The sequence below is a fragment of the Perca fluviatilis genome, chromosome 17 (assembly GCF_010015445.1).
Source record: "Perca fluviatilis chromosome 17, GENO_Pfluv_1.0, whole genome shotgun sequence".
In the NCBI taxonomy this organism is placed as follows: domain Eukaryota; kingdom Metazoa; phylum Chordata; class Actinopteri; order Perciformes; family Percidae; genus Perca; species Perca fluviatilis.
The window spans coordinates 5,404,645-5,420,221 of NC_053128.1; the positions used below are offsets into that span (position 1 = coordinate 5,404,645).

The 15,577-nt window shown below is 41.2% G+C and overlaps 1 protein-coding gene across 2 annotated transcripts in view; it reads left to right on the forward strand.

Moving 5' to 3' along the window:
• The first annotated feature begins 299 nt into the window (after positions 1–299).
• Positions 300–15,577, forward strand: part of macir (macrophage immunometabolism regulator) — a 52,307-nt gene continuing 37,029 nt past the window's right edge. Inside the window, exon 1 of one of the 2 annotated variants that reach the window (XM_039779411.1) lies at positions 300–403. The gene's annotated coding sequence lies outside the window, so the exon portion shown is untranslated. The remainder of the gene's footprint in view (positions 404–15,577) is intronic. The other variant, XM_039779412.1, reaches the window with a different exon arrangement.

Below are 15,577 nucleotides of genomic sequence, written 5' to 3' on the forward strand. Positions count from 1 at the left end.
GGGCATCTCTACTTTTTATATAACAATTTTGACCTCTTATCTCATAATTATGACATTTTGTCACTATTTGACTTTTTATCTCATAACTGTACTTTTTATCTCATAATAATAATTAATTTACTGGCCGAAATGGGCTTCCATAGATGTGCTGTAACTGGATAAAAAGATCACCTTTATCATGTCAACTACTTTCTACAACTTTCTAAATAGAGACTCGTGGAAATTATAGCCTAATTATTACCATCGTAAAATACTGTAAAGATTTGCTTTTTTTCTGAAAAATAGACCGGAAGTGTTCCATTTGCTGCTGTTGACGGAACACAGGCGTGAGAGCGCAGAAGCTAAAGACCGCACAGACCACACAGACGAAAGGTTGAACATCGGATTCTTCTTAGTCAAACAGGTTTGTATTTTATTTGTATTCAGTCCGTTTCGTCATAGGTCATGAGAAATGGGGATAGCTGATGTGATGAGGACTATTAAACAGCGAGGGTGATTTAGCATCGTCCGTCAATAAACGGCAATCAAACGCGCCAATCGTGTCAGTCAAGTCTTAATAGTCGTTTAAAAATATAAATGCTTTGCATTTAAACATGTGTGGTACAGTAATGAAAATATCGTATAAAGACGTTATTTCTCCTGCCTATGCAGTGTTACCAGCTCCCATGGAGCAGCGGACAGGATGAACCCGGCCTGTCGTTTGTTGCAACAGCCATCTTTTATTCTGAAATGTTATCTTTTACACAGCTTTAAAAACGCTACAAAAATATTAGCAGTTGCACCACGCCTATCATGGATCTGTTTGTGAAGTGTGTGTGAAGCCAGTTATTGCAGCGGTACTGCACTGGGGGTTGGGGTTCTGTCAGTGTTGCCTCTTTTCCACTGAGTCAGTAAGCCCGCGCCATGGCGTTACAACCTTTCTACTGCGGCTTCCAGTCGCTCTTATCTATCGGTGTTCTTGTCCATCTATGAAGGGCCGGCCATAGACTTTTGGGGGCCCTATAGCATCGGTTATACTCCCAAACCACCGCTTACACAGACACAACAGAAGCAAAGTAGTTAGGGCCTGCATCAACTAATGGTTGGCGAAGGCCTGTTGAAATTTCTATTATTATTATTATTATTATTATTATTATTATTATTATTATTATTATTATTATTAGGGCCAGAGCAACTGGAGTGAGGACCCAATTGAAACTTTAGTAGTAGGGCCGGGTATCGACCCTGATTTCCCAAATCGATTCAGTTCTGATTCACAAGAGGTTAGCATTGTGCCCTGCAACAGTATTGACAGTAAATCAAGCTCTGGCTTGTCAAATGTCTTTTCAGAATCCACTGACATGACCCACCAAGATGTTAGAAGTTTGGAAAGAGGATGTCTGATATTATCTGAAGATAATCCGTTTCACAAACCTTGTTTGGTCAGGATGTACTAGAGTTGAAAGTACCTTATAGCATATAATAGGGTTGGGCGATGTCCCCTAAATTGGCAGTTGACGATGGTTACAGTAAAACATCGTGATGGACGATGATATCGTCGTCGGGCCCGGGGCGGTAGCTTTACATAAATAGTTTTTTCCTACTACTATGGGCCAACAGTTAACATAGAAACGATTAGAAATACTTTTAAATGCCCTCTGTAAATGGTGCCCTGCTGGTAGGTTTTACAACATGACCTACTTTCACTTAACTACGGTGCAGTAAAATCAATCAGATGTCCGTGATCTGCGTAACGACAGTACAGTGGGACGTCTGCCTTCAACAGAGCGACAGTAATAACCTAACATACCATCATTACTGAGTTTAAACTACATTCACGGTTATGTTTGCACTGAATAACGCATTCAACAAACAGAAACATTACTCTTGCAGCGCACATGAACAGATGCAGATGGTTGCTCTCCATCGTGATGTCGGGCAGCCATCACGATGGACGATGATATCGTCCATCGGCACAACCCTAGCATATAATTTTACAACTGTATAAGTTCTAAAGATCCGTAATTTGAACAGTAATGACAATCTTTGCCTTTTTTGTTTACAATGAATAGCCATGTTCACATCCTAATGAAATGCCCTCACTCTGTAATTCTTTTATTGAGATTTCTAGTTAAGTTGTATTTAAGTTCTTGTAAATATTTTTTAATTCTAAATTAACTAAGTGAGGTTCCTGAATTCCTTCATTATTGGATTGGTCTTGTTCTATGCACCAAAATTCCTCTCTTTCGATATTTAAAGCACTTAAATGTACATTAAAGGTGCAATATGTTATACTGACAGCTAGTGTTTAAAATAGTTACTGCAGTAAAAATTCAAAATACTGGAGAGAGTCACCTAGAATTACTGTGGGAAAACACCACAACCTCGCTGTCCTCTCTACCCAACTGACAGACACACTTCCAGAGGTGTATACATTAAAGAACCATATATGTGTACTACTGAGCATTAACTTGTGTTTCATGGAGCGGAAGATATCATGACTAGTTGCTTAAAAGTATTGTAATGGTGCAAAAAGTCAAACTTCAGAGGCATGTTATCAATAGCCTTTATTGGAATGTAAATGTACATCCAAGCTTAGCTGCAGGAAGCTATGAGGGCAATGGATGTAAGATAACAAAACTGGACAAGAAAATTGGTGTACCAATGTTGGTAGGCTTAGTAACAATTACCCTTGTGTGGCCTGTCTATACAGGAGTAACAAGGTTGTTTTTTTTTAAATTTAAGCAGTAGAAAGTACAAGTAATTGCATTAAAATGTAAGGAGTATAAGTAAAAAGTCTGCTGTAAAATAATTACTCCAGTAAAGTATAGATACCCAAAATTTCTACTTAAGTAAGGTAACGAAGTATTTGTACTTTGTTACTTGACACCTCTGCACACTTCCTCGGCTTAGTATTATGGTAGGAACCGCTAAAACACCACAACCTCGCCATCCTCTCCACCCGACAGACAGACACACTTCCTCAGCTTAGATTTACGGTGGGAACCGCTAAAAATAACACTAACATAGGCCTGTAGTTAAGGCGCTGTCAAAAAAAAAAAAAAGTATATGAGCGATATCCCCCATGTTACTTGGCGTCCTGATTTCTCCCTTTCATTCCAAAGCACACAGTTGACAACCTGCAGGTGACAGGCATATGTCACGTGTGTGTGTGTGTGTGTGTGTGTGTGTGTGTGTGTGTGTCGGCCCGCGCCCGCGAAGCTCCGACCTGCAGAAGAAAGTAGCTCTACCTTCACCAAAATGAAGACTGAAAAAGACTTTTATTTATATTAATAACTATTTTGGTACAAACATTTATTCGCCATGTGGCAGATATGACAAAATGACATAAAATACCCATCCCTAGTAGCCGTGATAAATTAGCCTGAAGCTAATGCTTACCTGTTCAATATGGAATTCCGTTTCATTTAGTATTAAATAAATGAATAAATACATAATATATACATAAATAGATGAATACATAAAAAATAAATATGCCTTTGAAACACATCATGAAATAAATAAATGAGACAATGAATACATAAATAATTAAATACATGTAAATATTCATATATAAATGAATCAATTAGTTAAATAAATATATTAACATTTTTTACTTTTACTTATTTAATGTAAAAAAAAGTCCACATTTATGTATCATATAAGCGCTCTTCAAGAAATATACATAGACGACGAAGTTTTAAATAGTTTAAGACTGAATACCGTGCTCCTGTGGAAGATGTCCAAGTCATGTGCTGGCTCCTGTGCTGGTACTACAAGCACAGGTGCTGGACGCCTGCCTCTGGAAATTCCAGGCGACATCCTGGCTAACTTTGTATTGTCCAGTCTATCAACCCGAGAAATAGCGGATCTGTTTGGTGTGCATCCAGCATGATTCAGAGGAGACTGGCCGAAGAAGGCCTTAGGTGAGTTAACTTATTGTGCTAAAGAGTAGCTATGGTGGGGAAAACATGTATAATACAGGCCGCATTTTACTGTAGTATAAATATTTTTAGCCTGCTCTTTAGCTCAATAAGTAAGTTAATTCATCTAAGGCTTTCTTCTGCCAATCTCCTCTGAATCGTGCTGGATGACACACCAAACAGATCCGCGTTTTCTCGGGTTGATAGGCTGGACAACACAAAGTATGTCGCCTGGAATATCCAGAGGCGGATGTCCAGCACCTGTGCTAGTACCAGTGGTAATGTTGACTTCTTGGACTTGGACATCTTCCACAAGAACACGGTACTCAATCAGTCTTAAACAATTTAAAACTTGGTTGTCTATGTATATTTCCTGAAGAGCACTTATCTGCCCTGATAGTTCCAAAAATTCTTAAATATATGCCAAAATATCTTATCTGCTGATAAACCATGTTGATCAATTTGATGTTGATGTTACATGCACACCAATATTCCACTATTACTCATTATGACAAAATTCAGAATTTTATAAAGGTTATGTAAATGGCATACAATGTTTTCGCTCTATACATTTCTTAGCGGCGGGCCGCCGCTGCTGCTTCAGCACTTTATGCAATGCCATGACACGACTCTGCAGAGCTCAGTGAGCAGAAAGCTCACTGAAATCCAGCGAATGGTCATCCGCTCTCTCTCCCCTTTGAGTGTGAGCAACTGGAACAATGACTATGTTTACAAGCTGTCAATTTTCAGGTTATGGTTGGGTTAAGGTCACTATTCGGGTTTCTGAAACATTCGGAATAACCCGTTTACATGCGTGAGCAGAGAGAGTTACTCCTACATGGAATTTGTAATCAATTGGCAATATCCCGACGTAAACGGCGACAACATTAAGACGCAATAACTTTTCGGTCACCTTCTTATAAATCTCACTATCTCGGTACTTTCTGCCGTCAACAAAAGACATTATATTCATGGTTTTCACCACACTAATAAAGAAATTCTCTTGGTTTCCTCCTCGCTCCAAAAGTGTGGTGCTGTGCTGCGTCTCGCAATGTTTACCTCTACTTCTTGTTTACTTCGCGTACGCGTACTGCGGCAGATTTTCTGCATTGACATGTAACTATATTATTATGGTTAAAATTATTATTATAACTATGTTTTCGGCGCATACAAGAAGTTCCTCTACTCAAAAGACCAAGATTCCTGTGCGAATAGAACATCCGCGCAGAACACAAATCAATGTTCCTTTTGATGGGGATATGCCAATACGCGTTTACATGACCAAAATTTCGGGTTAGAAAAGGGGTAACCCATGTAGCATATTCGGGTTTTTAAAAACCGGAATATGAGCATATTCGTGTTTTTGCCGGTGTTTACATGGCCGTGCACGACCGGGTTATTGCTAATATTCCGGTTTTGAACGGGTTATTGGCTGCATGTAAACGTAGTCAGTGAACAGCCTCATTGCCTACTTTAACATGAAAACCGCACTCATGCTGGTCCTGTTAAATATGGCAGCTACGTTAGCTTGAAAAATAGCATTATCGGCACTGACTTTTTTTTTTTTTGCAACATATTTCATTGAAAACTGAATCAAGTTACATGGAAATGGAGATTTTGTACAATTTAGATTTTAAACAAAAAACAAAGTGACACAGAGCACAACAAATTATACACAGAAGGCAAAGAAAAAACAAATCTAAAAAGCACTCAACCCACCCTCCCCACCCCACCCCACCTTGGCTTAGTTGGAATCATATGCATACATACAAAATATAACGTAACTTAGTCTGGTAAGACTTGCAAGTCTGCAAAAGGCTGCCACACATAAAACTTGTCAGTGTTTCCTCTCATTGTGATTTTCAAGAAAAACATTACAAGGAGATCATGTGACCGACGACTCGCACTTTGCCCCATCTCTGCATTATCCTATGTCAAGCATATGTCAAGAAGTGAAAAAGCAGACCCCGCTGCAGTTTAACCAAGCAAAGAATTCTGCTAACTCGGCTAGCATGGCGACGGCTAGCGAGGTTTCGGATGCTAATGCGGACATACGTATGGAGGAGGCCAGGGTTCTAGAAAGGCAACAATACGGGCTTCAATCAGTGGTCTGCATCGCAGTGAAGGAGGCGTTGGCAGCAACCTCGCTTCAACACATCAGGACAGAGCTGGAGAGGCAGGGAACTACAGTAAGAGATTTAATACAGTGACTAGACGAGGCGCAGAAGGATAACAGACAGATGAGAAACATGGTGAAAGCCTGTATTGATGACCAGAGGAAATTTGAGCTGAAGTTGGCTGAACTGGAAGATAGATCGAGAAGAAATAACGTCCGGATCATCGGACTGAAGGAAGGCGGCGAGAAAGATGACCCAGTTGCAAAAATGGATTCCATCCCTACAGAACAGGGCTACCATCAAAATTGACAGGGCACACAGAATCTACGGCAAGGGTGCAGGAACACGCACACTGATTCTCAGGGTTCTGAGATACCAGGACCTTGAGGCAATTATTCAGGGGGCGATACATGCACAGCAGGAAGGCCCGATTGACGCGATTCTCTAATGGCAACCTTCTGCCAATTTTTACCATCAATCTTGATCGCTATAGTAGTGCAGAGAAATTTCGACCGAATAAGTGCAGGTAACACGGAGAAGCTGCAGCTACGTACTACACGCGTCCCCTGAGCTAAAACGGCAGTGCTCGGGGCAAGTTTTAAAATGCCTTTGTGCCTCTTAACAGACACAAAATGCAATTAATATGTCTGTGCCACATGAATAGGGCCCTTACGTGTCAACAAGATGCGTTTTCAACTCAGACATTGTTTAAATTCACCTACCCTGGTACATACACTCACCAGACGGCAGCTAGCAGCTAACGGCTAACAGCTATCTGGCTGTACACACTCACCGGAGGGCAGCTAGCAGCTAACAGCTACTACTGCACTACTGTTTTTTTTTAGGGGGGAATACACTTCAAGACGTGACATGACCTGTCCTCTGGAGGACATAGCCACACCACCACCGCTCTGTGGATTGTTATTGGGATGATTATCACAGAAGCCTGTCTGAATACACTCACCGGACGGCAGCTAGCAGCTAACGGCTATCAGCTAGCAGGGCAAGCCGGCAGGATCGAGACAGGGACCAGGGTAGGTGAATTTAAACAATGTCTGAGTTGAAAACGCATCTTGTTGACACGTAAGGGCCCTATTCATGTGGCACAGACATATTAATTGCATTTTGTGTCTGTTAAGAGGCACAAAGGCACTCTAAAACTTGCCCCGAGCACTGCCGTTTTAGCTCAGGGGACGCTTGTAGTACGTAGCTGCAGCTTCTCCGTGTTACCTGCACTGATTCGGGTCAGGGTTTTTTCTATCGAAAGTACTCGCGTAGCTATAGTGATCAAGATTAACGTAAAAATTGGCCGGAATTCTCCTTTAAGCCTGACTACAGTGGCGCCAGGGATTTATAGGAGTGCAGCGCAAGCTACATGCTAAAGCCATTCCAAAGTTTCTCATTTATCCGGCTCTGAGAGTAAATCAAGGAGGGATGATGTTCACATTCACTGCACCCAAGGAAGCGGACAAGTTCTGTCGGGATTTGGATATGAAGGAAAGGGACGTGACGCCCGCGCTGGATGCTTCGCGACCGGACTGGGAGCTGTCATCGGGCCCGGAGGGCGGCGTGGGGACCTCAAGTGCGGGAAGCGAGCGGGCGGACCCGACGACTGTGGATTAGCGTATTTGGAACACTGCAAGTTCAACTGAGGACACTGCATGTAAGTTTGGCAACCTGACGTTTAAAGGAATGTTTGATGAGGCTTAAAACATGACGGACAGGGACTCCTCAATATACACAGCCTAAGAACATGATACATTTATTTTATAATCTATATTTACTACTCTTACATAGTTTCTTGCCAACATGGTCGAATTATAACGTATGAGCTTGGGAGCCGAGTTACAAGGAGCATTTGATTTGACGGCATTTTATAATCTATGCATATTACTCCTACACGGCTGATTTGTTTTTCATACAGTTTATTTCAGAACTTAATAGATGGTTGGTACTTAGTGTTTTTTTTTTAACATTGTTCATGTTTAACATAGGAAAGCATTAGACCTGTTTCAGTTAACCTGTGACTTAAGACAGGAGGGGCAGTTTTGAGCTCCATTGTTCCATTGTTTTGCTGTCACAGAGATGCACACTCACCATAGACAAAAGTAGTAAAGACTCTTCAGGCAGGATATCTTATATATGTGCTACGATAAGGAGTAGGAAAATAGCCTTTGTCTCAGTATATGCACCGACTACATATGATGAAAGCTTTTTCCCACGCCTAACCAATGAATTGCTTTCTCTCAATGAATACTCACTAATTATAGGGGGAGACATGAATGCAGTACTAGACTGAAATCAGGATTGATCAGGGGTCAGCCACACGAAAGCCCAAAAACACATATCGGACATGTTTAATGCAGTCGTGGAATGCCACAATCTTACACACGTATGGAGAATGCACAATCCTACTAGCAAGGATTACACCTTTTTTTTTCCACACGTCACCGCACCCACTCCCGCACTGATTATTTTTTGTGCTCCAGTGTTCTTAAGGCAATGTTCCACACAATAGCAGTGGAACCAGCAATCCTTTCTGACCACAATGCACTGATAACCACATTCCATTGTGATATGATAGGAGAAAAATCTAGAAGGTGGCAATTTAATAATTCCCAAACACAGCTTTTAATACAGAATTTGGAGCCAAACTAGCGGAGTTCATATCAATCAATACTGGCTCAGTTTCGGACCCGGTGTACATCTGGCAAGCCACTAAAGGATTTATTAGATTTTATGTCTCCCTTGCAGCAAATTTGAAGAAAAAGAGAGAGGCAAGGATTGAAGAGTTGGAAGAACATTGTAAATCGTTAGAGCAATCTCTGAAGACTTGTTTTTCTAAATCTACACCTACTATTTTAGTCACAAATCGAGCAGAGCTAAATGACTTGCTAAAAAGGAGAGCTGAATTCATAATGCACAGAGTGAGGCAAAAATTACAATTTTAACGGCTGTAAACCAAGCAAATTGCTAGCTCTGAAATTAAAACAAAGCAAGTCCAGAGCTGCTATCAATAGCATCCGCATGGACTGAGGTATTTTAACGAATCCTTAGGAGATCACTGCCACTTTCCAATCCTTTCATTCAAAGCTGTATCAATCCTCCTGCAATCCAGATCTGACGCAGTGCCAAAAGTTCCTAAAAGAGCTTACTACAGTTCTTTGACACACTAGGACCTTTCATTTTACAAACTTTAACCTCGGCCATTGAGAGGGGCACCTTTCATCAATAAACCAACACTGCACTAATTTCAATCATACACAAAAAGGGCAAAGATCTTATGGAGTTTTCAAATTACAGGCCCATCAGCCTCATTGGGAATAATATTAAGCTTTATTCCAAAGTCTTGGCACTACGCCTAGAACGCTTCATCGAGAAGCTAGTCCACCCCTACCAATCAGGGTTTATACCATGGCGTCAAGCTGCAGACAATATAAGCAGATTACTCCATGTAATAGAAGAAGCCAAAAACCTCCCAACAATGGCAGCAGTTTTATCACTGGATGCAGAAAAGGCTTTTGACCGCCTAGAATGGAACTACCTGTGGCAAGTAATGGAGAGGCTTGGTTTGGGAGCCAAATTCATTGACATGGTACGTACTTTGTATGCAAATCCCACAGCCATAGTCCCAACCAATGACCTGCATTCACAGCCATCCCAGGTAAACAATTTTTGGTTCCCAAAACGTTCGTTTTTTGTTGCAGGAACATTCCCTGAAGGTTGGGTTTGGTTAGGTTTTAGTTGTGTTTCGGTTGTAATGGAAAGTCGGTTTAACGTTCCGGGAAAGTTAGTTTTTGGCTACAGAACGTTCCCCTAACGTTCCCCTAATGCTGCAACCTTTTAGAAAACGTTCTCCTAACCTTTAAAAAACTTATACAACCATGATACCAATTTTATAATTACTTTAAACTGTCTATGCATGAGCAGAAATGAATTATATATTAGCAGAAATGAATGAACAGGCAAACTTGATGGGATTTTCAAACTTTAATATACTATATATAACTATATATATGTATGTATATGTATATGTGTGTATATATATGTATATGTATATATATATTAGGGCTGCAACGATTCTTCGAATAACTCGAATAATTCGATTACAAAAAATCCTCAAAGCAAAATTCTTTGCCTCGAAGCTTCGTTAAATCAATGTAATTAAGGTTGTACGGCTCACTGTGTTTCCGCACGGAGGATTATTACTAAGCGACAAGAGGTTTCGCTTCTGCGGACACAGACTGACGGCCCAGATTACAAATGAAGGAAGACCGAAAATAGCGAGGGTCTAAAAGGGAGAGACAGGGAAAAACGACAGAAAGTTTGGGATCATTTTGTAAGCTGCAAACATGCTGCTACATCACCTCTGTAACAAACCTCCTGTGTACTCATCCATTCCACGGAGCCAACCCGACACAAGGTAGCTAACGTCTGCTGCTCTCGTCCACCGCGCTGTTTACACAACTAGCCTGCAGCATGCTATTTTGCTAATAGCGATGTTTTACACAACTAGCCTACAACATGCTACTCTGCTAATAGCGATGTTTTACACAACTAGCCTGCAGCATGCTATTTTACTAATAGCGATGTTTTACACAACTAGCCTACAACATGCTACTCTGCTAATAGCGATGTTTTACCAAGCTGAAACGAAAGCTGTCGGTTTGTAGTGTAACTTTTTATTAGTTTGCTTCTAATCTTTGGAAATGTAGCTGCTGCCGGAGACAAACCGGCTCCTCCCCCCAGCATGGCTACTTAATATGTACGCGTGAGTAGACGTCATCATGCATTCTTTATTTCTTTCTCCTCACCATAGATATAGCTATGCTCCTACTGTGTATTAGGCTTCTGAAAATGTGTCCCCCAGAACAGTGTAGTTGAGTAGCCCTGCTGTAAACCCTCTGGTCAGTGAACAGATCTTTTGCATATCCAGTGCAAAGAGCCAGAGGCAATAAGGGGAATTGGGCCACCAAAAATGTACTATTGTAATGTATTTCTTTTTAAGGGTCTTGGAATTTGGCAATAAAATTTTTAGCTTTTTCTAAAAAAGGAAACCAGTCTTTTGTATATATACAAGCGACGGGTTTCCTTTTTTTTAGTAAACCGCAATAATAAATATTTACTATTGCTGTTTACTAAGTATTTCTTACTAAGTATTTCTTATCCGATTACTCGATTAATCGATGGAATAATCGGTAGAATATTCGATTACTAAAATAATCGATAGCTGCAGCCCTAATATATATGTATATGTGTGTGTGTGTGTATATATATATATATATATATATATATATATATATATATATATATATATATATATATATATATATATATATATATATATATATATGGGAGGTGCTGCGGGAGTATGGGGTGAGGGGGTCTCTACTCAGGGCCATCCAATCTCTGTATGACCAAAGTGAGAGCTGTGTCCGGGTTCTCTGTACGACCAAAGTGAGAGCTGTGTCCGGGTTCTCGGCAGTAAGTCGGACTCGTTTCAGGTGAGGGTTGGCCTCCGCCAGGGCTGCGCTTTGTCACCAATCCTGTTTGTAATATTTATGGACAGCATATCGAGGCGTAGTCGGGGTGGGGAGGGTTGCAGTTCGGTTGGGCTGGGGATCTCATCGCTGCTTTTGCAGATGATGTGGTCCTGATGGCATCATCGGCCTGCAACCTTCAGCACTCACTGGATCGGGTTTTCGGCCGAGTGTGAAGCGGTTGGGATGAGGATCAGCACCTCTAAATCGGAGGCCATGGTTCTCAGCAGGAAACCGATGGAATGCCTTCTCCAGGTAGGGAATGAGTCCTTACCCCAATTGAAGGAGTTCAAGTACCTTGGGGTTTTGTTCGCGAGTGAGGGGACAATGGAGCGGAGATTGGTCGGAGAATCGGGCGCAGCGGGTGCGGTATTACATTCCACCTATCGCACCGTTAGGACCGAAAGAGAGCTGAGCCAGAAGGCAAAGCTCTTGATCTACCGGTCAGGTTTCGTTCCTACCCTCACCTATGGTCATGAAGGCTGGGTCATGACCGAAAGAACGGTGATCCAGGGTACAAGCAGCCAAAATGGGTTTCCTCAGGAGGGTGGCTGGCGTCTCCCTTAGAGATAGGGTGAGAAGCTCAGTCATCTGTGAGGAGGAGTTCGGTAGAGCCGCTCCTTTGCGCGCCGAAAGGGCCAGTTGAGGTGGTTCGGGCATCTGGTAAGGATGCCCCTGGCGCCTCCCTAGGGAGGTGTTCCAGGCACGTCCAGCTGGGAGGAGGCCTCGGGGAAGACCCAGGACTAGGTGGAGGGATTATATCTCCAACCTGGCCTGGGAACCCGGGACCTTCCAGGCGGAGCTGGTTAATGTTGCTTCGGGAAAGGGAAGTTTGGGGTATATATGTGTGTATATATATATATATGTATGTATGTATGTATGTATGTATGTTATATATATATATATATATATATATATATATATATATATATATATATATATATATATATATATATATATATATATATATATATATATATACACAAAAAAGATAAAAGGATGTAGTGCAAATATAGTGTGCAAGATGCATATTGGAATGATGAAGTATGTAATGTGTAGGTGAATGGCCAAAGTGGAAAAAATACAATTGCTTTAATCCTCCGCGCCTGCTGCAGTTTTTCTGGGAGGCCGCTAGAGTAGAAGTCAAAATGAAGCAAAGTTACAAGTCAAATTAAAACCTCTTATCAGCCAAGCACCTGCCTGTTATAACCCTGCAGATTGTCAGGTCCTGGAAGGCCTTCTTTCCCTTTCTGCCCCGCAGGCTTTACTCTTTTAGAATGTCATTGGTTGCCACTCGCCGTAGCATGCGACGGATGGCAGTACCTCCTGTCGAACCTCCAAGGCTTGTCAGGAAAAGTTGCTGTAAAACATATAGAAATACAAATTACACATGTAGAACAATCTCATTTTGTAAGAGAAGTCAGTTCAGTTGTGATATTTTAAGTTATGCAAAAGCCACTGTACCTTTAACTTGGTCCCAAGATGAAGTGGCAGGCCGAGCTAGCGTTACAATAGACCAATCCAGTTCTGGGTGACTGGCTGGTTTCCTGTGTGGTGTTCACTCATCTAAAAAGAAAGTAGATATGAATATTGGTCAGTTCATTTATGGTAGGTTTCTTGCAAATGCCATTGCAAAACTACATTACAATCATTACTTTACATTAGACAATCGCAACAAAACAAAACAAAAAACTTGCAGATGGTGGAGGCAGTGATGTCTACGGACCTGAAAAAAGGCAGGAAGAGACAAACCCATCAGAACAGTCACATGATATGCACCAGGTTGAATGTCAGTAGTTCCATGGTAAGAATATGACTCTGGTTTCTTTTGTAATATTATATTTATTTACATTTTCCAAATTAAACAAGCAAGCAACCAAACAAACAGGGCTCAGATGCAGCTATTGCCAGTTGTTACAGTCACACTTAGTGCAGAGGTAGGAGGAAAGGCTATGGATAGCATATTGGTGATCCATACCTGAAAGGAGGGAGGAGAGGGAGACTTCCATTCCCTCAATATCAGTCTCTTGGCAACTATCAGTCCCAGTACCAATGGTTGCCGCATTGTAGTTGGAATTGCCCTTGTTATTTGTGAGCAGCCAAAAATAGCAAGTCCAGGCTCGGGCTGAAGGGGCCTCTGATATGCTTTGGAATACCAGTCAGATATTTTAGACCAAAAGTTTGTCAATGAGGAGCAGGACCAAAAAGCATGGGACAATGTGCCCTCTGACACCTTACATCTGTCACACACTGGGGAAACTGACAGATATATTCTATGTAATCTGACTTTGGAATAGTGTAAACGATGGACAATCTTAAATTTAATTAATTGGTGTCTACTGTTTATAGAGCAGGAATGAATATTAGACAAACAGGTGTTCCACATGGATTCAGATAGCTCCACATCTAACTCTTCTTTCCAAGTTTCCCTAGTTTTCACAGTGTGCGCAGCAATACAGTCATCAAATAAACGTACAATTCTCGAAATAAGATGCTTGGAGAAAGGAGGGCTCTTACAAATATCATAAATTTCATGCTCATGGGGTAGATTTTGAAAATCTTCAATTTTTGATTGGGTGTAATGCCTAACCTGCAAATACCGAAAGAAATGGGAACTGGAGAGATTATATTTTCTTTTCAGTTGGCTGAATGATGCAAATTTACCGTCAATGTACAAATTATTAAGTGAGACCAAGCCCTTCTTTCTCCAGTCATGGTACGATATGTCATGCCAGGGAGGCAGAAAACTATGGTTAAAGCATATAGGTGTTTGTACTGATGTATTTGGTAGTTTTAGAGAGCACCTAACCTGGTTTAAAATTCTTACTGACTGTTTTACCACAAAGCATAAATTCTTATAGGACTCTGGCTTTTCAAACTTGGATAATAGCATAGCTGGCAATGAAGAGTTATTCACAGAGCGGGCCTCCATCTTCAGCCACAAGGGGGTTGCAAGCGTCTGATTATCCAAGGATCCCTGTTGCCAGAACATTAGTGCCCTAACATTGGCAGCCCAGTAATAGTGTTTAAATACAGGCAGGTCCAACCCTCCCTCCAATCTAGACTTCTGCAAGTGTGCCTTTGAAATCCTGGCATTTTTGCCATTCCAAATATAGGACAAGATAATGGAGTCCCTGTCTTTAAAAAAGGCTGCGGTGAGATAAATGGGGAGATTTTGACATAAGTATAAAAATTTGGGGGAGGGAGATCATTTTAATTGAGTTTATGCATCCGATCATTGATAAGGGAAGAATTTTCCAACATTCAATATTTTGTTTTAATTTTAAAATAAATTCTGCGAAATTTAATTTAAATATTAGTTTTGGATCCTTAGGTATAGTCAGACCAAGTTAGGTGAAATGATCATTATCTATTTTGAATGGGATACTTTGTAAAAAACCTGGTGAATAAATACTGGAAAGAGGCACAAATTCACTCTTTGACCAGTTGATCGTGTACCCTGATATTTTACCGAAAGACTCGATCAACTCAAGAAGAGGGGGAACTGATTTTTCAGCATTGTATAAATACAATATTACGTCGTCAGCATACAAGCTGATAAGCGTTTCCACCCCTCCGACCTGAAGCCCCTTCACCTGTGGGTGCTCTCTTATCGTTACAGCAAGAAGCTCCAGTGCAATAGCAAAGAGGGCTGGAGACAATGGACAGCCTTGCTGAACCGAGCGTTGCAAAAAAAAAGGGGCTGACCGATCACCATTCGTCAGAACAGAACAACACGGTTCTACGTATATCAGTTTCACCCAAGAGATAAACGTCACCCCGAATCCGAACCTGCGCAGTGACTCAAACATATAAGGCCACTCGACCTGATCAAAAGCTTTGTGTGCGTCAAGGGACAGAATAGAAGCTCCATCAATGCCACTAAAATCAGAGTAAATAGTATTGAGCAGCCGCCTGACATTAGAAAAGGAGTGTCTGCCAGGAATAAACCCTGTCTGGTCAGGATGGATGATAGAAGCCAGATATTTGTTCAATCTAGTAGCCAAGATTTTAGTTA